The sequence below is a fragment of the Macrobrachium rosenbergii genome, chromosome 50 (assembly GCF_040412425.1).
Source record: "Macrobrachium rosenbergii isolate ZJJX-2024 chromosome 50, ASM4041242v1, whole genome shotgun sequence".
In the NCBI taxonomy this organism is placed as follows: Eukaryota; Metazoa; Arthropoda; class Malacostraca; order Decapoda; family Palaemonidae; genus Macrobrachium; species Macrobrachium rosenbergii.
Window position 1 is genome coordinate 31,041,654 of NC_089790.1, and position 16,579 is coordinate 31,058,232.

Sequence of the window (16,579 nt, forward strand, 5' to 3'; positions counted from 1 at the left end):
GTGTCCTTCAAGATTCCTCTGGGGCCTCTGATCTATTCTAACACACTTCTTTCCAATGTGCCAATTTAGATGTTTGGTAAAAGCTTTTTTCTTTCTGACTAAATTATGGCTCCAGTCTTCAGAAGCATTTCAGCAGGTGAGTAAAGCTGTAAATAGAATTTTAGGATTATATTAATTACTACTTTTCATTAAAGATATAGTTCAATTATATAAACAAAACTACTGGTCCCTAAAAGAACGCCACTAACGTTCAGTTATGTCGACCTGTGCAGGCAAACCTGAACGTTAATGTAAGCAACCTGCACAGTTTGTATCGACTGCGCAGGCGGCCTGAGCAAATAGCTCATCTCAAACTGCCTGCGCACGCGCACTTCAACGTTAAGGTGGGGAGGCAACTTTTTTTGGCTCAGTTCGTTTCCGTCCCCGGACAGATAGTATGTACCAGTCAAGAAGCGAATGTAGAGTTTTATTAAATTTAAGTGTTTATAACTAAATTAATGATTTCTCGCATTTGCTTGTTTTCTAATGACTAATACGGATGTCAGAATAATATATATTTATAATTTTGCAATTTTTCCACAGGAAAAATAATTGTGCATAATAAAGGCCGAAAGAGGCAGCATCATTCCTGAATGTCTTGTAGATTTCATTGAGATTTATATGAACAAGACTTTCCTTGGGCAAGTAAAATCCAAAGGCTATCGCAACAGATTAAGTCTACGAATGTTTATTCGTAGTTATTAACCATATATGCAAGGCAGTTTTCAAATATAAGAATAAATATTCATGATGGCAAAATAATGTAATACAAGAATAGGCCTATAAATGTGGCTATTCATGACTATGCATCATATATGTAATTCACTTTTAAAATAATAAGAACAAAATAATATTCTACCTTCTGATGAACAAAATACAACAATATTAGACTGTGTTTATTCATTGCTCACATCCCATGTAAGCCAGTTTTGAAATGATAATTAGATAATCAACACAGATGAAACAAAGGAACAGTAGTATACTATGGATGATCACTCACTGTAACACATCATAAGAAAGTTATTCTTAAAATGAAAACAAATCAGTATTAAGCATTTTAATGAAAAGAAAAAAAATATTAGGCCTATACATGTCAACTCTGAAATGAAAACAAACAATTACTAGCTTAATTAATATAATTATCTTGCCATGGAACTCCTCCTTCATTCCTAAAATATTTAGTTAACATTATGAAAGTCCTTGAGGTCAAATTTAAACTTACAAATTCACATGGAAGGGCTGAATTCGGTTTTTCAACCACTCTTTCACAGGACGTCTTACTTAATGTTTATGAATATTTTTATGGTATCAAGTCAATTAAAGCCAGAGCGTCGTCTGTTGACGCCATGGCTGCTACGGAGGACTGAGAAAAAGACTATATCGTCAGTGGTGAAGATTTGCCTGCACAGGTCGACAGTGCAGGCAAAACAGTGCAAGCACAACTGAACGTTGGTGGCGGCCTTAAGTTTTGTATTTGTCACAGTAGCTCAGAAGCTCATTCCTTTGAAAATTTTGTAAAATGCAAATAATTTTTTTTTTATTCAAACAATATGGTTTGCAAGGCTACTGTCACAAAACAGCTTAAACAAACCCCAGGCTTAAGATTTATAAATTTGAAGGCTTCATTTTTAAGGCGGTGCAACAGCTCACAGTTGTTAATAAATCGGAGAGATACACGATTCTGGTGTCATCGTTTCCAATGGGAAAAGTCACAAGGTGGAAAAATATATAGACAGGCATACACATGAAAAATATATATGTATTTATTACAAACATAAATGTGTGTAAGTATACATATATATATATATATATATATATATATATATATATATATATATATATATATATATATATATATATATATATATACATACATACCCATATTCGCGTTCTCACGATTCGCGGTTTTCTCTATGGAACATACATACACATTATTCGTGGAAAATTCACCCATTCGTAGTATTTTTCACTGAGAAATTTTCACTAATTACTGTATTTTCATATAATTTTCATGACTAAATGCACTTTTTGTGATAAAGCTATTAAAATACTCAGGTATCCAGGTAGTGCCCGAGTTTCGATAATTTGCTTTACGATAATCCGATTTTCGAATGGGGTAAGCAATTAATACCGATACGACAACATTTAGAAAATATTTTTAAATTTAGCTCAGGCGCAGGCAAGAGTACAATCAGGCAGCGAGAGAGACCAATTACAACAGACCAACTTCTTTTCCTCCATCTCTTTATCCCATCTTCTAGTTAAAAAAAGTAAAAGAGAATGATCAAAGTACTTTTAGTAACATTGTACGCTTGAGTAAATGCGTGCAGTCACAAACAACTGAACAAGAAACTGTTGTTTTTCTTATAACCGAATCGGATAACAACAGGTGTTTTGCTTGTATTTCAACCATCGTACGGCAGTGAACAATTACCATAGCTATGTTACAGATGATGTTAAGTGGAATAGGACTGATATTTTTTACCCCATACCCTTATTCGCTATGGATAAAAGATCGGCAAGGAAATATACTGCTAAATTTAAGTTGCAAGTTGTAGCTGAAGCTGAGAGAACAATGTTAAAGGTGCTAATGACTATAAATTATTGTGCATCGGCAACATGGATGGAACTCGACCGTAAATAAAACTGGAGAGAGTATTTTAAACAAAATTACTGGGCATGAAAGAACACATATTACTGCTGTTTTCACGCCGATAAAAGATAAACACGTAAAGCTCGTATTATGAAGAAATCAAGTGAAAATAGCGAACGGAATCTTGTTTTTTTTACACATAACAAACATGCCCCCAAATGGCCAACATCATCTATTGACGAAAAAAATTGCTGAATTAGTTTTAAACGAGATGTATTTAAGTTATGTTTCGACTTACAAACACTTCGTATAACGAAAAATAACCTTGCTGACTAGAAGCAAGAAAAGAGAGCTGAACCGAGTTAAAAAAGGCGAAATAAACTTACCACACAATCGGTTTCCAAACCAAAACATTGACAGCTATGATCGCAATTTATAACACAAAAGCAATGTAAGAATATATACAATACAGTGAAGTAAAGCATAACATTTTAAAAGATCCATGGAAAAGATGCATATTCATTATGTTGATGTTTGTATAATATGATATAAATTCGTGAATATAGAGAACCGTATAATGTAGGCGAGGCTACCATATATGTATATTATGATGTACCACAGTGTAGGCTAAGCTAATTCTTGTTTGTTATTTAATTTCACTTTGTATTGAATTATCACAAGTCAATCTGCATGAACCTCCAGAATTAGCTGATATTAATAATTTCTGTACTGTGTATATGTGTGTGTATATATATATATATATATATATATATATATATATATATATATATATATATATATATATATATATATATATATATATATATATATATATATATATATATATATATATATATATATAGTATACTTTATAGTGTAGGCTAGGCTACTATACATGTATACAGGTACTGAATACCCTAGTGTAGGTTAGACTATATTTGAGATACTTTTTTCCAACAAACGATGGGTTTTTTGAAACCTAAACCCATCGTATGTAGGATAATACTGTGTATAAGCATTTTTAGAGTTTTTTTGTGTTTGAACTATTAAAATGGACAGTTCTACGTGTTTTTAGAAGGGTTTTAAGTATTTGTGGATTTTAGCTATTCACAGGGGGTGTGGTACGCATCCCTCGTGAATAAGGGGGTTTACTGTATATATTTATATATACTGTATATACACACAGTAATATGTATATATGATATTATACATATATACAGTATATATATATATATATATATATATATATATATATATATATATATATATATATATATATATATTATAATAAAAGGAAAATGCTTCAATGAAATTCTGCATCCACGCTTAAACAATGGGGGAACTTTCTGCGGATACTGTAAATATTCACTGATGAGGAAATACATCTACTGCATAATGAAAACCATAATATAACAGTGTTGGCAAACTCGAATCTCAACAATAGCAATGGATTGGACGAGAACTTAGAATACGTTGATGATACTATTATTTTACCTGAAATGAGTAAATAAACACCACAGCATGAATTTTTAATTTATCAATCAACATCCACGAAAAGTCAATTACCTTTCTAACTTCATGAAAAATATTAAATGAAGGTTTAAAGCATTCAGAGATAAGAGATCGCTTCCCAAAATAAGTTGAGAGAGAATGCTTGAGAAGACAAAAGAATACTTGTAATGGTAGACCACCTAGATCAGTCACCAAAATAACTAAACCTAAACCTAAACTGCATATCATTTGTTCACCAGTTGGCAAAACAACCACCTATACAATATTGTGAGATAAAGATAGAACCATTCTGCCTCCAACTTTAAATTTCGGTGCGTTCACGAAAGCCACAAGAAATCACAACAAAAAACAACATGTATACGACTAATCAGGCATTTTGTAGACAACATCAACAGCAGGGAATCTAAATTACAGTAAATCCAGCAAGGCCACTGATAAAATTCCAGTGAGGTGACTGGTCAAACCAGTAAAGTTAAAGAAAAAAATCCAGTTTGGTTAATGAAGGGAAAATCCAGAGATGCTTGCCACAAACCCAAAACCGTTCTGTGAAGTCAACAGATCAGCGGGGTCCTCACCCCAAGTGGAACGTCATTGTTTTTGAAAGTCATTGCTCATCTTTTCATCAACAGAGCGTTTCCCCGAGGAAAATATATATCCAAAGGAAAACACAATAACAGGCACGGCTTCATTCATTCCTTCAATGCTAAATCAAGGACGAGTCCTTCATGAAAAACAACCAAATACTGTAAAAAATCCACAGCCTCACGGCCGCTTCATTCAAGTTCAAAAAATCCTTTTACAATCTGAAATTCCCAAATAAATAATTGACGACAACATTATGACTTTCAATCCTTCAATTTCGAAACCACCAAGAGGCTGGGCAATGTGAATACTGAAAACAAGAGTAGAAAAATACGCATAACAACCTGAATCCTTCATTCACTCATGAATTTTATGATGTTGCGTTTGAACCTTTTTTGGAGTTTCTAGAATTCTGAGAATCAAGATTATTCAGCGCCCCCTAACAGATAAAATTACGGAAACGTAACACCCTTCATCACGGAAACTTTTCCATTTTAGAAATTCATAATGAAGTACACCTAATAAATTCTTTAAGACAGCATAGCTAAGTCTAGTCCAAAGTATTCACAAAATTCTATCACAAATACAATGTTAAATTGACATCCGAATCGCGCACAGATGACCACAAAATATATCTATGGGCTCAAGGGCCAGCATACGCTATATTAAAGTTTTAGTGACTTCATAAGGAACAGGAAGGATACAGCACCCTGCTTGGGTTCCATGATTTCATAAGGAACAGGAAGGATACATGCTCGTGCTTGGGTTCCATGATTTCATAAGGAACAGGGAGGATACATGCTCGTGCTTGGGTTCCACGATTTCATAAGGAACAGGAAGGATACAGGCTCGTGCTTGGGTTCCATGATGGCCCTGGTGAGACCAGGATACTGCGTATTACATTCTAGTCAGTCCTGACCGTTTGGTGAACCAGACATATAAACCACTTAGCCTAGAACTAAATGAACTTTGCAACTAAGTCTTTAAAAACAATGAAGAATCAAGCAAATTGTAAAGGTAAGAAATGTGTTTAAAACTCGACCTACAATAGGTATGGGTATCCTCAATGAAATACTACGTACAGGTTATCGACCATCACTTCATGAGGTGCAACCAAACTGCAACACCAGAATAAGCAATAATGCAAAATCAACATTCTCACGTTACTGTGAGCTCTTCCTGTTATATTAGTAATACTTTCTAAGACTGTTTCAATAAAGATAACGATATCTTAAGTGGAAAGAATTTGAAAAATTATCTTTGTTTCTTGAGAATTTTTTTTATTTGTGTTTATTTTTTTTTTCTGGACAGCATTCTAGTAGTCATTCGGCAAATTTAAATCAAAACAACAGATGCGCTTAAAGATTTGAGTCGCTCTCTTCCTCATTAAGAACCAAGGTTGCCGAGTTACAGATCATTAAAGCACGAAGCCAGTTTCCAAAGCTAATCATCACGACTAGTTGTGGATCTGGTCTAACTATAAGTCAGTGTCTGGAGGGACCATGACTTCTGCTGAACACCAAGGCAGTAAATGGAGCCCCACATGAACAGTAGCTCAAGGCGCGAAGTATAAAGGTCGATGATCACGTATCTCCTTTATGCGTCACATCTTTCGCTATCTGTGGAACCTGACTGTGATATCTGGTCACTCGTTACAAGGGAGAATTAATTTTTACAGTTTCTTTTCTGAATACTGCCCTTGTTTTTTCTGATTTTCTATTTCAATATTTATATTCAATCCTACTTGGAAAAATTAATAAATTATCAAATGGGGTAAAATCAAGCACAATACATCTCAAAGGAAGTCACAGTTCAAGTTGCTCAGGGAGCCAGAAATTCCAAGGAAAGGGACAGCCAGAAGAACGAAAAAAAGGTAGACTGATCTGCAACACGGATGCATTCGTTTGGCATTGGGTAGGCTAAGTACATACGCATACTGAGTATATACAGGCTTAGCAAAACGAGGGACCTTCATAAGTAAACCAACCACGCAAAGCAAAGCAAAGTATCTGAGTTGAAATAAAATAACAACATTGAACTTTCGCTGTCACTTCTTCTTATCCAACTTCTTTTCATCCAAACCCTCCCGATACTTCTCAAAACAAGCTAACAGGAACCCATTCACAAACCTGACCCTACAACACAAACCGGAGAACGAAATTAACATCCTTGGGAACGAATTTAGGACTAGCAAAGAGGTTCCGGGGTCGCATCTACGACATTCTCAAGGACTTTCAAGACGCAGTCTGAAGGTGCGTCGGCCGCACCAAGAGAAACCTGCTGTTTTCCCGTCATTAAGGAGCCCGCATTTTTAAATGCCATTATTTTGCCTAGGTCTGCGCCCCGTAAACACGCCTATCCATAATAATACAGGTACTTTGCGTTCTGGAAATAGGGCATAATTTATTGTAAAGATCTGGTGAACTCACAGGGTTCTGCCCTTTCAATTTATACTTTACAGACATGCATATATGTGTGTATGTATGTATGTGTGTGTATATATATATATATATATATATATATATATATATATATATATATATATATATATATATATATATATATATATATATATATATATATATATATATATATATATATATATATATATATATATATATATATATATATATATATGCTTTACTTTGCATTTAAAGTTATTTCAAGAATAGAATAGAACGTAGAATTTAGGCCAAAGGCCAAGCACCGGGACCTATGAGGTCATTCAACGCTGAAACAGAAATTGACAGTAAAAAGGTCTGAAAGGTGTAACCTGGCAGTTGCACTATGAAACAATTGTCAGGAGAGGGTGGAAAGTAAGGTGGAAGGAAGAGAATATGAACGGAGGTACAGTAAAAGGAATGAAAGGGGTTGCAGCTAGAGGCCGAAGGGAGACTGCAAAGAACCTTAAGTAATGCCTCCAGTGCACTGCATGCACTAAGGAGGACAAGTTAGTCATTTCAAGAAACCTTTTTGCAATTCATAAAATAACCCTTACTTTTTCTATACCATCCACCACTGAAAGACGATTTGAAGAAGGAGAATGAAAACAATGGGCATTTACTGCCGAGAGGATTAAGCCAAAGCTCATCATCGTCATCATCATCACCTCTAATGCCATGTGCCGCAAAGGGCCACTTGGAGTGTCTTTCCGGTGCTTTGTCTTCCCCTAATCACCACTTATCTCCAGCCTCCATTCTAAAGGTTCTCATTCAAGTAGGTCTGGGCCTTCCATCTATCTAATCTTCACTTATCTCCAGCCTCTATTCTCGTAGTATTTATTCAAGTAGGTCTGGATCTTCCAACTCTTCTGGTGTCCAAAGTAGCCCACCTGACAATAACGCATACTATTCTCTCTTGGGTAGTCCGAAGGACATGTCCAAACCATCTCCATCTCCCTTTCATCACTATCTAATCTAGAAATGGAATTCCGTAATTACTCTAACTAAAGTAAATTATATCAGAATTACAGCAGAGTGAAGGGTTAATTAGAAAAACGCAGAGTCTGATTAAAATTGCATAAAAGCATAGAACTAATTAAGAGGGAAATGTTAGCAAACGTAGCAATTATCTCTCTTGATATTCAAAACTTAGATGTCAGTCCTAACCGTTAGAAAGGCCCGGTAATAACTGCAAAACACGAATGCATTCTTCCATGCACTTGCAAATGGGCTGTATACAATGTTTGTTTATCTGAATACATGCTCGCATGACTGTTAATTGGCAGTCAGGCATCAGTAAGTGAAAAATCTAGCAGTTCAAAAGATAGGGTCAGTCTAGGTCCAGCAGTCCACACACCAGCTTGTGAAGAATACGGGCGGAGCTTAAGAATAGAGAGGGTAGATTAGCTGAGTTGTGTACGGGCGTGAGAAAAGAGAGTCAAAATCTCTAAAAAGTACATCCTTGAGGGACCAGAAATTTGACTAGCTCGACTTACGACGTGTGAGCCCGGCCTACTGACTATCGGTCTGGCCAGCACCAAATGGGTACTTTGCCAGTGCCTGCTGGAGTTGAGAAATGGCCGCGGGGCCAGTGACCTCATCCCTTAAGATTTGATGAGAAACCAGAAGGCTGTATCCTCCTGGCAACACGCCTTTGGATGCAAATTATTCCCAAGAGAAAATGAATTCGACACCATTCGGTTATTTGGGGCTGAATATTTGAAAGTCTAAAAGTGAAAGGCGTAAAATTAATGACAAAACTATCTCATTATTACTGGTCATTTGTAATCCAGTGGCCCGTTGCTTCACCAGAATGAGGCCGCCCTGGTTTAATTCTTAGCAAGGCAGAACGATTTAGGCCCGATTTGTTAACACCCATACGGCTTCTTCTGACCTACACCTCGTAGTTCATGAGCTGTTGTAGGTCACAGCAAGGGTGAAGGTTATATGGCTAGCAACGTTACCAAAAAACAGTTCCTGCGTGTGTCTTTGTGTATGCCAAAAGAGATACTATAATCGCATCTTGAACGATGTTGTCTCGCTTTTCACTACTGTACCGTTGCAGGCAACGATACAAATTATTTTAGATAAGATTTTATACAACCAGGTTTTATCTACCAAGGTTTTGATAGAGATGATCTTGAAAAACTTTTAAATTTGGCTGTGCTGGACTCAGCCTTTTTTATTCAATGGAAAGCATTACATGCAGATCGATGGTGTTGCTGTGCGATCTCCGTTGGGTCCAGTTCTGGCAAATGTTTTTATGTGTCATTTGGAGGAAATGCTTTTTAGCCACTGTTCATCCTCATTTCGCCCCTCACATTATAAACGGTATGTTGATGATACTCTTCTACTTTTTCAAAGTAAAGGTGCTGCTGAACAATTTTTAGGATTCGCTAACAATCTCCTTCCTAATATTACATTTACCATTGAACATGAGAACAATGGGTTATTTCCTCTTCTAGATGTGTAAATCACCAGATCCAGCCAGCACTTCTCCACTTATGCCTTCCGGAAGCACACGTATACTGGTCTTGGTTCAAATTTTTACAGTTCATGCTTTTACAGTTTTAAGCTGAACGGTATTGTTACGTTATTGCACAGAGCCTTTTCTCTCTCTTCAGACTGGCTCTCTTTTCACAATGAGGTCGAGTTCCTTAGAAAATATTTTCAGAATAACTGCTACCCCAAACCTTTATTTGAGAAATATATAAAAAAATTCTTGGATAATAAATTCCAGCCAAAAATTCCGGCACATACAGTACGTAAAATTGTTTTTATGTTTCTTTGTCTTTTACGAATGATGAGAAATTTTTAACTACGTTAAGGCAGTTTTTACAGAAATACTTTTACCGTCTCAATCCCAAGTTCGCTCTCAGGAATCCAAGAACAATTGGCTCTCTTTTTAGATTTAAAGACACTGTTCCCAACCTTATGCGTTCTTTGGTGGTCTATAAGTATACTTGCCCGACCTGTAATCTCGGGACTTACGTCGGATCCACCAAAAGAATGCTGAAAGTGCGAGTCGACTCTCACCGTGGCGTTAGCCATAGAACAGGGTGTACTATCATAAGGGAACATTCTAAACCATGTAAACCCTGTATTTCCTATGACGATTTTGAAATCTTAGAGCAAGCTGCTGGTGAAACCTCTCTCCATATGCTCGAGTCGTTAACCATCAAACAACTGGTTCCATCTTTGAATAGTCAGTCTTCTGCCCCTCTGTTTATAGCCTGAGATGTTTCTTCGTCCTTTTGGTGCCCTTCTTGGTCACTCAGTTTTCTTTTCTTGGGGCGTTAGGTTGGTTTTAACTTTTATGTTTTCGGTTTTAGTATCTATATTTTAACATTGATAATTTTACTGAGTCCTATGTATTGATTTTAATTGTTGTTTTTGTATTTTAGCCATGTTGATGAAGCCATGCTTTGAAACGTTGGCTGGAAATAAAGCTGAATATGCATCACCCCCTTTTCGTCCTCCTTTCTGTTGAACGTATTATATCAATAACCTGACTAAGTAAACTGGCCATATACCCTACTAATAAAAATTTAATGTTGACCTAATCTACTCCCTTATTTCATCGTACTACTCTTTTATCTCTCATACATATTTCTAGAGATAAGAAATTTAACCAACGTTCTTCTTAGACACCTGCGCAGTTACTACAGGCTTTTCATTCGAATCATATATATTTATGAAAGTGAGGTGTCTTATAAATTATTATCATCATCATTTGAGCAGATGAACTTATTCACACGTAACAAGCACACAGGGGCCACTGACTTGCAATTCAACTTTCCAAAGAATATTGGTTTCAACCTCCCACCGCAGACCCCGCACTGCAGCAGTAACTGATCATGATACAGAACCAGTGATTTTTCATCTCCCCACGGGAGACGCGAACCAGCGACATCTGAGTGGGCCCTTGCTCTGCTACGGAAACGTTTATGTTAGCTTGTAGCGAACTTCTTATTCGTCTCACACTCATAGGGTGGGTCATACAGAATGAAGAAATTGCATTATACAAACGTTAACATCTACAGATCAGCGTCTCCCAAATTACAGCTATTTGTTTTATGTTCAACCATCTCTAAACGATGTCCTACTTTCCCTACGGTACTGTTATTATTACCAAAAGAGGGCTTTCACAGTAGAGAATGCCAATGTGGGAAAATGATAAAAGCACGGGTTAAGATATTAGTAAATAAAGAGGCAAATAAAAAATAAATAAAAGGCAACGTTATTTAAGAGATACACACAAACATGCCGAAACGTCAATACTTAAGTCAGCTAAAACAACAACAGTTCGTATTTTTTCTTCACTTCTACCCTGAATACATAAGATAGGCAGTGCGTCCGATTAGCACTGATAACATTGTAAATAAAAACAACAGCAGTACTGGATAAATCTACTTCGAAGTTTTTTGTGGATTCCTCTCACAAAGGACTCCCTTTTCGACCAGTTTTGTGTGGTTGTGATCGCCGAGGTTGCGATATACTTCCTCTTTGGAAAGTCAGAAAGAAGAAGATTTACGACAAGTAGAAGTTGGTGAGCAAACACACAAATATCTGTCTCTAACTGAAACAATAAAAACAGTACCGCAAAAGTCTTAAAAAAAAAAAAGACCGGATTAATGTTACCTGATGTACGTAGTTTTCAATATCAAGCCAACAGAGATTTTTGACTGGGAAATGCTTGAAGAGCCTCTAACCTTTTCCAAGTGGGATTCGAACTCACGTGTGTGAGGTTAAGAACGGTGCAGCCGAGGAAAGGAATAATAATTATAATTATAATATAATCATAACTATTCAAAAAGTGATATCTAGACCCTCATATCGAATTACTCGAAAGCTATTAACCTCCTAAGCAAACGTCTACAGAACATGATAAGGGTGAGAAAAACATGCTCTAAACACCTCTTGTTAAACTGGGGAAAAACATAAACATGCAACAAATCGTCCTAAAAGCGAAGATGACGGCCAAGGTGAATGAACGTAGCCCTGCAACCCGACATTGTGGCTTCGAGAGTTTTTCCCAGGTCAGTTCTGACAGGAGTAAGCGTCCCCAAGGTCAGCGACTCCGAAAATGTGAGGAATGTATTTATTACCACGACTGAAAACGAAAATAATCAAGAGACTTTAATATGGGTGCAGCTGCAATTAAGACTGTAAAACCCCTTCCATCTAATTTTCTTCATGCCCGTTTCTAACGCTGAACATCAAAGCGCTACTTTTACAACAGATTATTGCATCTCATCTACAGAGGAGAAACTATTCCAATATGGAAGCGAACGTTTATAGTAGCACCCATCCCGTCTCCTCTGGTTTAATTTACTAATAACAACGCAGCGAAGTATGTACGCATCGCAATTCATAATTTTCTTTATATTAAGCTCGGTCATATCATTTGTACTGTTCACATCTTTCATACAGGAATTCTGTTATTTACCTTACTTAAAAACAGATTCATGACAGGTCTCTTACGAGGCAAAACAATGGTGAAATTAAAAAGAACGCTCTCTTTGCTGAGGTTCCAAACAGTTTTTCGCCCGACGAGCAGATGATTATATGAACGCGACAATGCACCTGTAGATGCCTAGCATACAAGCTCGACCCTCCGCTTAACAAGGTAATTAAGCTTAAACTCCTTTAGAACATCAACTTCTAATCTAACACATCAAGATGAATACTGTACTTTTTTAATGCATTTGTTCCTGAGCTATAATGACACTTCCTGCAAACTTGTAACAGTTTCTCTGCTACTCAGACATCATAACAGTGACAAAAGTTGGCGAGGAAACACGCGACGAAAATATTCAGAACTAAACATAGAGCATCTCCGAAAAAGATAACATAGCATTAGATCTACACTAATACACGGAGATGAGCCAAAGGAGACTCTAAAAACAAGACGTGGAAACGAACATCGACTCAAACAAGCGAGATTGTTTACAAAGACGGTCGTTAACATACTCGAAATCTCTCTAGTATGGGAATTATGCTTCGACCTAAGGCTCTTCTTCCTCTCGCGAGTAAGTATCAACAGTACTCATTTTCTAAGATGATGATGCGATGGATGAGTAGCGACTTGACGCGCACTTCAAAGACCAAGTGTCAATCAGGTTTGTAGGATCTGCATATTTTACACATTGTGTTTATTTGTTTGTTTTTATTTTTTTCCAGTGACATACAGGTACACTTTAACTCCGAATTGTAAAGATTTTGTTACTGCAGTAATAATAATAGCACTGACAATAATCAATTCAAATAATAACCGCAGCAAGTCGCAAGGTACTACTACTACTAATAATAATAATAGTTATTTTCTCAATCAGCACAACACCATAATTTACAAAGACTGGTATGACACCGAAGCTGTTTAAAAGATTTTGTCGATTTGGGCATAAAGTTTGAGAACAATATTAGGAGTCAGATGGTAATATAGTAATAAATACTTGAAAGAGAAATTACGAAAGTTCCAAGTCTGAATGAAATCATGATGAAAGTGAAACGAAAGAACAATATGAGATGGTGTCACCTGGGCTCCAGTGGGCGCCATAAGACTTGGAAGACCCAGATCGAATTTCGATGAGAACTTTGAGAAGGGAAGCTGAAAATGAGCGGAGATTTGCGGAAGATAAAGCCCGGAAAAGACACGCGTGGCGAATGTCACCCGCCCCCCTCCCCAAAACCTTAGCGTCACGAGGCGTCGGAATGGATGATGATTGCTGCTGTCGGCATGTTTTGCCAAGTCTATTTAAGCTAAAACTAAAATTGAATCCTATTTCATCTGCATATAATTTGCTGCCTATCTCAAAAAGCTTGCTAGCAATACTAGTGGCACTTTATGTTTCTTATGCAAACTAAAACAACAATAAAAATAATAATGAATTTTTGGATGGTTACAAAGCACAAGAAATCGAGGAATCCTTAATGTGATACTATATGATTACAATAAAATTCCTGTGTTACTGAAATAAATTTGTCATTTAAGAAAAAATGTGTTATGTAAACGATATTGTTATTAACTGCAGTTGCTGTATTGCTAAATCTGGTTTAAATTGTATGACTTACGCATCAAATTTCTGTTAAATGTACCTCGATCAGATATGAATCACATTGCAATTATTACAAATTAACTTACAGAAGTCACACATTTTCACTTAGCTGAGACAACTTCCAAAAGTGCTTTAAATAAATTGTCAAAACCATTTTAGAATCTCTCCTCACTCTTAAAAGAGAGAGAGAGAGAGAGAGAGAGAGAGAGAGAGAGAGAGAGAGAGAGAGAGAGAGAGAGCAACGAAGGCTGTTTCTACCGCTTCCTCGAAGAATATAACCCCACCGTTCTGAATTATTCTCTTTGAACAAAGTGTCCTCATCGAAGTGAAGCGTCTATGGAGAAGGAGAGGAGGCCAACGAAACGTGGTCTTACCTCGGCGGTATCTAGCGACAGAGTATTGCTTCTCTTGCAAACCCACCCAGCAACTTTGGTCTCACGCGCTTCCTTCAGCTGTAGACAGACACTAGCTGCTGATTACGTACACACGCACACTAACCCTTATCAGGGCCCACTTTTCATGTACTGTACCTTAAGCTTATGGTGCCGTGCGTTTGCTCTGATGTCTCGTAAGAAAATAGTAGTCTTCGTCTTTTAATGGGTCGAATGTGTTCTACACTTGGGGGGAAGTAGTAAACAATGACTACTTTCCTCCTCTAAATTCTGTTGTATATCCAGGAAATTAATAGATGGATGAAGCTCCGTTAATTCGACCATTTATCAGATAAGAAAGGGAATCACGGGTAAAATGTCTTCAAATTATTGTACGAGTTGTTAATGTAATATATTGCTAAAAATCAAGAACTTGCTTTGTTGGGTTTACTTAGCTCTGTTGTGCTTCTTTTATATTATTAAAGTTTCCGTCACAATGCATGATTATACACTACTACCAAAGGTTGCGCCTGTGGAGACGCAATTGTTTAGTTTTACACCCGACGTATATTATGTAGATTTTACCCACAAATTAGTGCGTAACAAAGATGTAAAATGCCCTGATATCTACAACCTCTTCATTTAACATTCAGCCCTTCATCCACCAGAAATACTGTCTTGAATCGATCGCACAAATGCTAAGAAGGAAGCGTAACCTCACGTCTAACGACCCTGGCACAGTCGCACGACCGTTAGAACAGAGCCCGGTTAACAAACAATAAAATGGGTAGGCACAGCTGATCTTTCATACACCTTCAAAACTCGGTCAGTCTAGTTAGCGAGCGTAAGTAAACCGGTTTGTTTCATTTCACGCACAACAACTCGGAAAAAGAAAAATTACACCTTTTTTGGAGTATGCACATCCTCTGAAGGTTCGCAATGAGATTCATACGTGTATTTATTTACCTCTAGTACACAACATAATTTGGAGACCCCGGAGACGAGTACAAATTGTTTAGTATTTCTCCCAGGGTTAAGACGAAGAATACCTTCATTTCTTCTTTTACAGAAGAAATTACACTCCAATAGAAGGTAATTTTCACGCTCAGAGTTGTTAGAAAAAATAGCGAATTTGTGACTAAAAGCCTCGAGTTGTTTCATGTGAAAAGATACAAACAAGGCTATTTACTCTCGCATGAAAAGGTCTGATTTGCCACCCACTCTGTTTGTTAACTGGGACGGGTTTAGTTTTGAAAAAGGTACCACTAGGCCAAGGTCTACCCTATTTACAGTTTGACATTGATCAACGCCCATTCTCACGATTATCTCAATAGTATCCTTCCCTTTAATTTATACTTACAAAAATCATCATTCATTACCGTCAGATTTGTGATTTAAATCATATAATTCCTCTAGTAAAATATATCGACTTTAGTTTCAAGGAACGTAAGATAAGAACTGAAGGTTATCTGGATATTCACTCCTTAAGTATCTCACTTCTCTTAATTTCAAATATATCATTTTATTATCTGCCGCCTTAAAGATAATTAAAAAAACGTAGCCTCATCACCATTGTTATCGCCAACAACTCCACGTGACACAAGGGGCCTTAGTGAAATTCTACCGCTCAGTCTTCTCTTGCTTAATCTTCCACATATTATCAATCACCTCCAGACTCTTGTCTCATAATTCTAGTTTAAGTAGGTCTGGATCTTCCAATCGTTCTGGTGCCCACTGGAGCTCACTTGATACCATCACATACTATTCGGTGCTACTTTGGCTTGTTATCTACGCGTCACCTACTCCCAGGTGCTAGTACCGAACATGGCGGAAGCCCCTTGGGACGCCGTGTTTAGTACTTGCCCCTCGGAGATCAAAGCAGTATATACACCCATTTCTATATTGTGGTCGACAAATTATATTAATAAACGATATGTTCGTGCGGCTGTCTACTTGACATTTACCATACGGTGTTTAGTACTA

General features: G+C 36.9%; 1 protein-coding gene across 1 annotated transcript in view; it reads right to left on the reverse strand.

The window, feature by feature from the left end:
* LOC136832811 (organic cation transporter protein-like) overlaps positions 1-14,706 on the reverse strand; it is a 126,699-nt gene extending 111,993 nt beyond the window's left edge. Inside the window, exons 1-2 of the mRNA XM_067094404.1 lie at positions 14,600-14,706; positions 1-146 (exon numbers count right to left, since the gene is read on the reverse strand). The exon at positions 1-146 is cut by the window's left edge and continues 514 nt beyond it. The gene's annotated coding sequence lies outside the window, so the exon portion shown is untranslated. The remainder of the gene's footprint in view (positions 147-14,599) is intronic.
* Between the last annotated feature and the right edge of the window lie 1,873 nt (positions 14,707-16,579).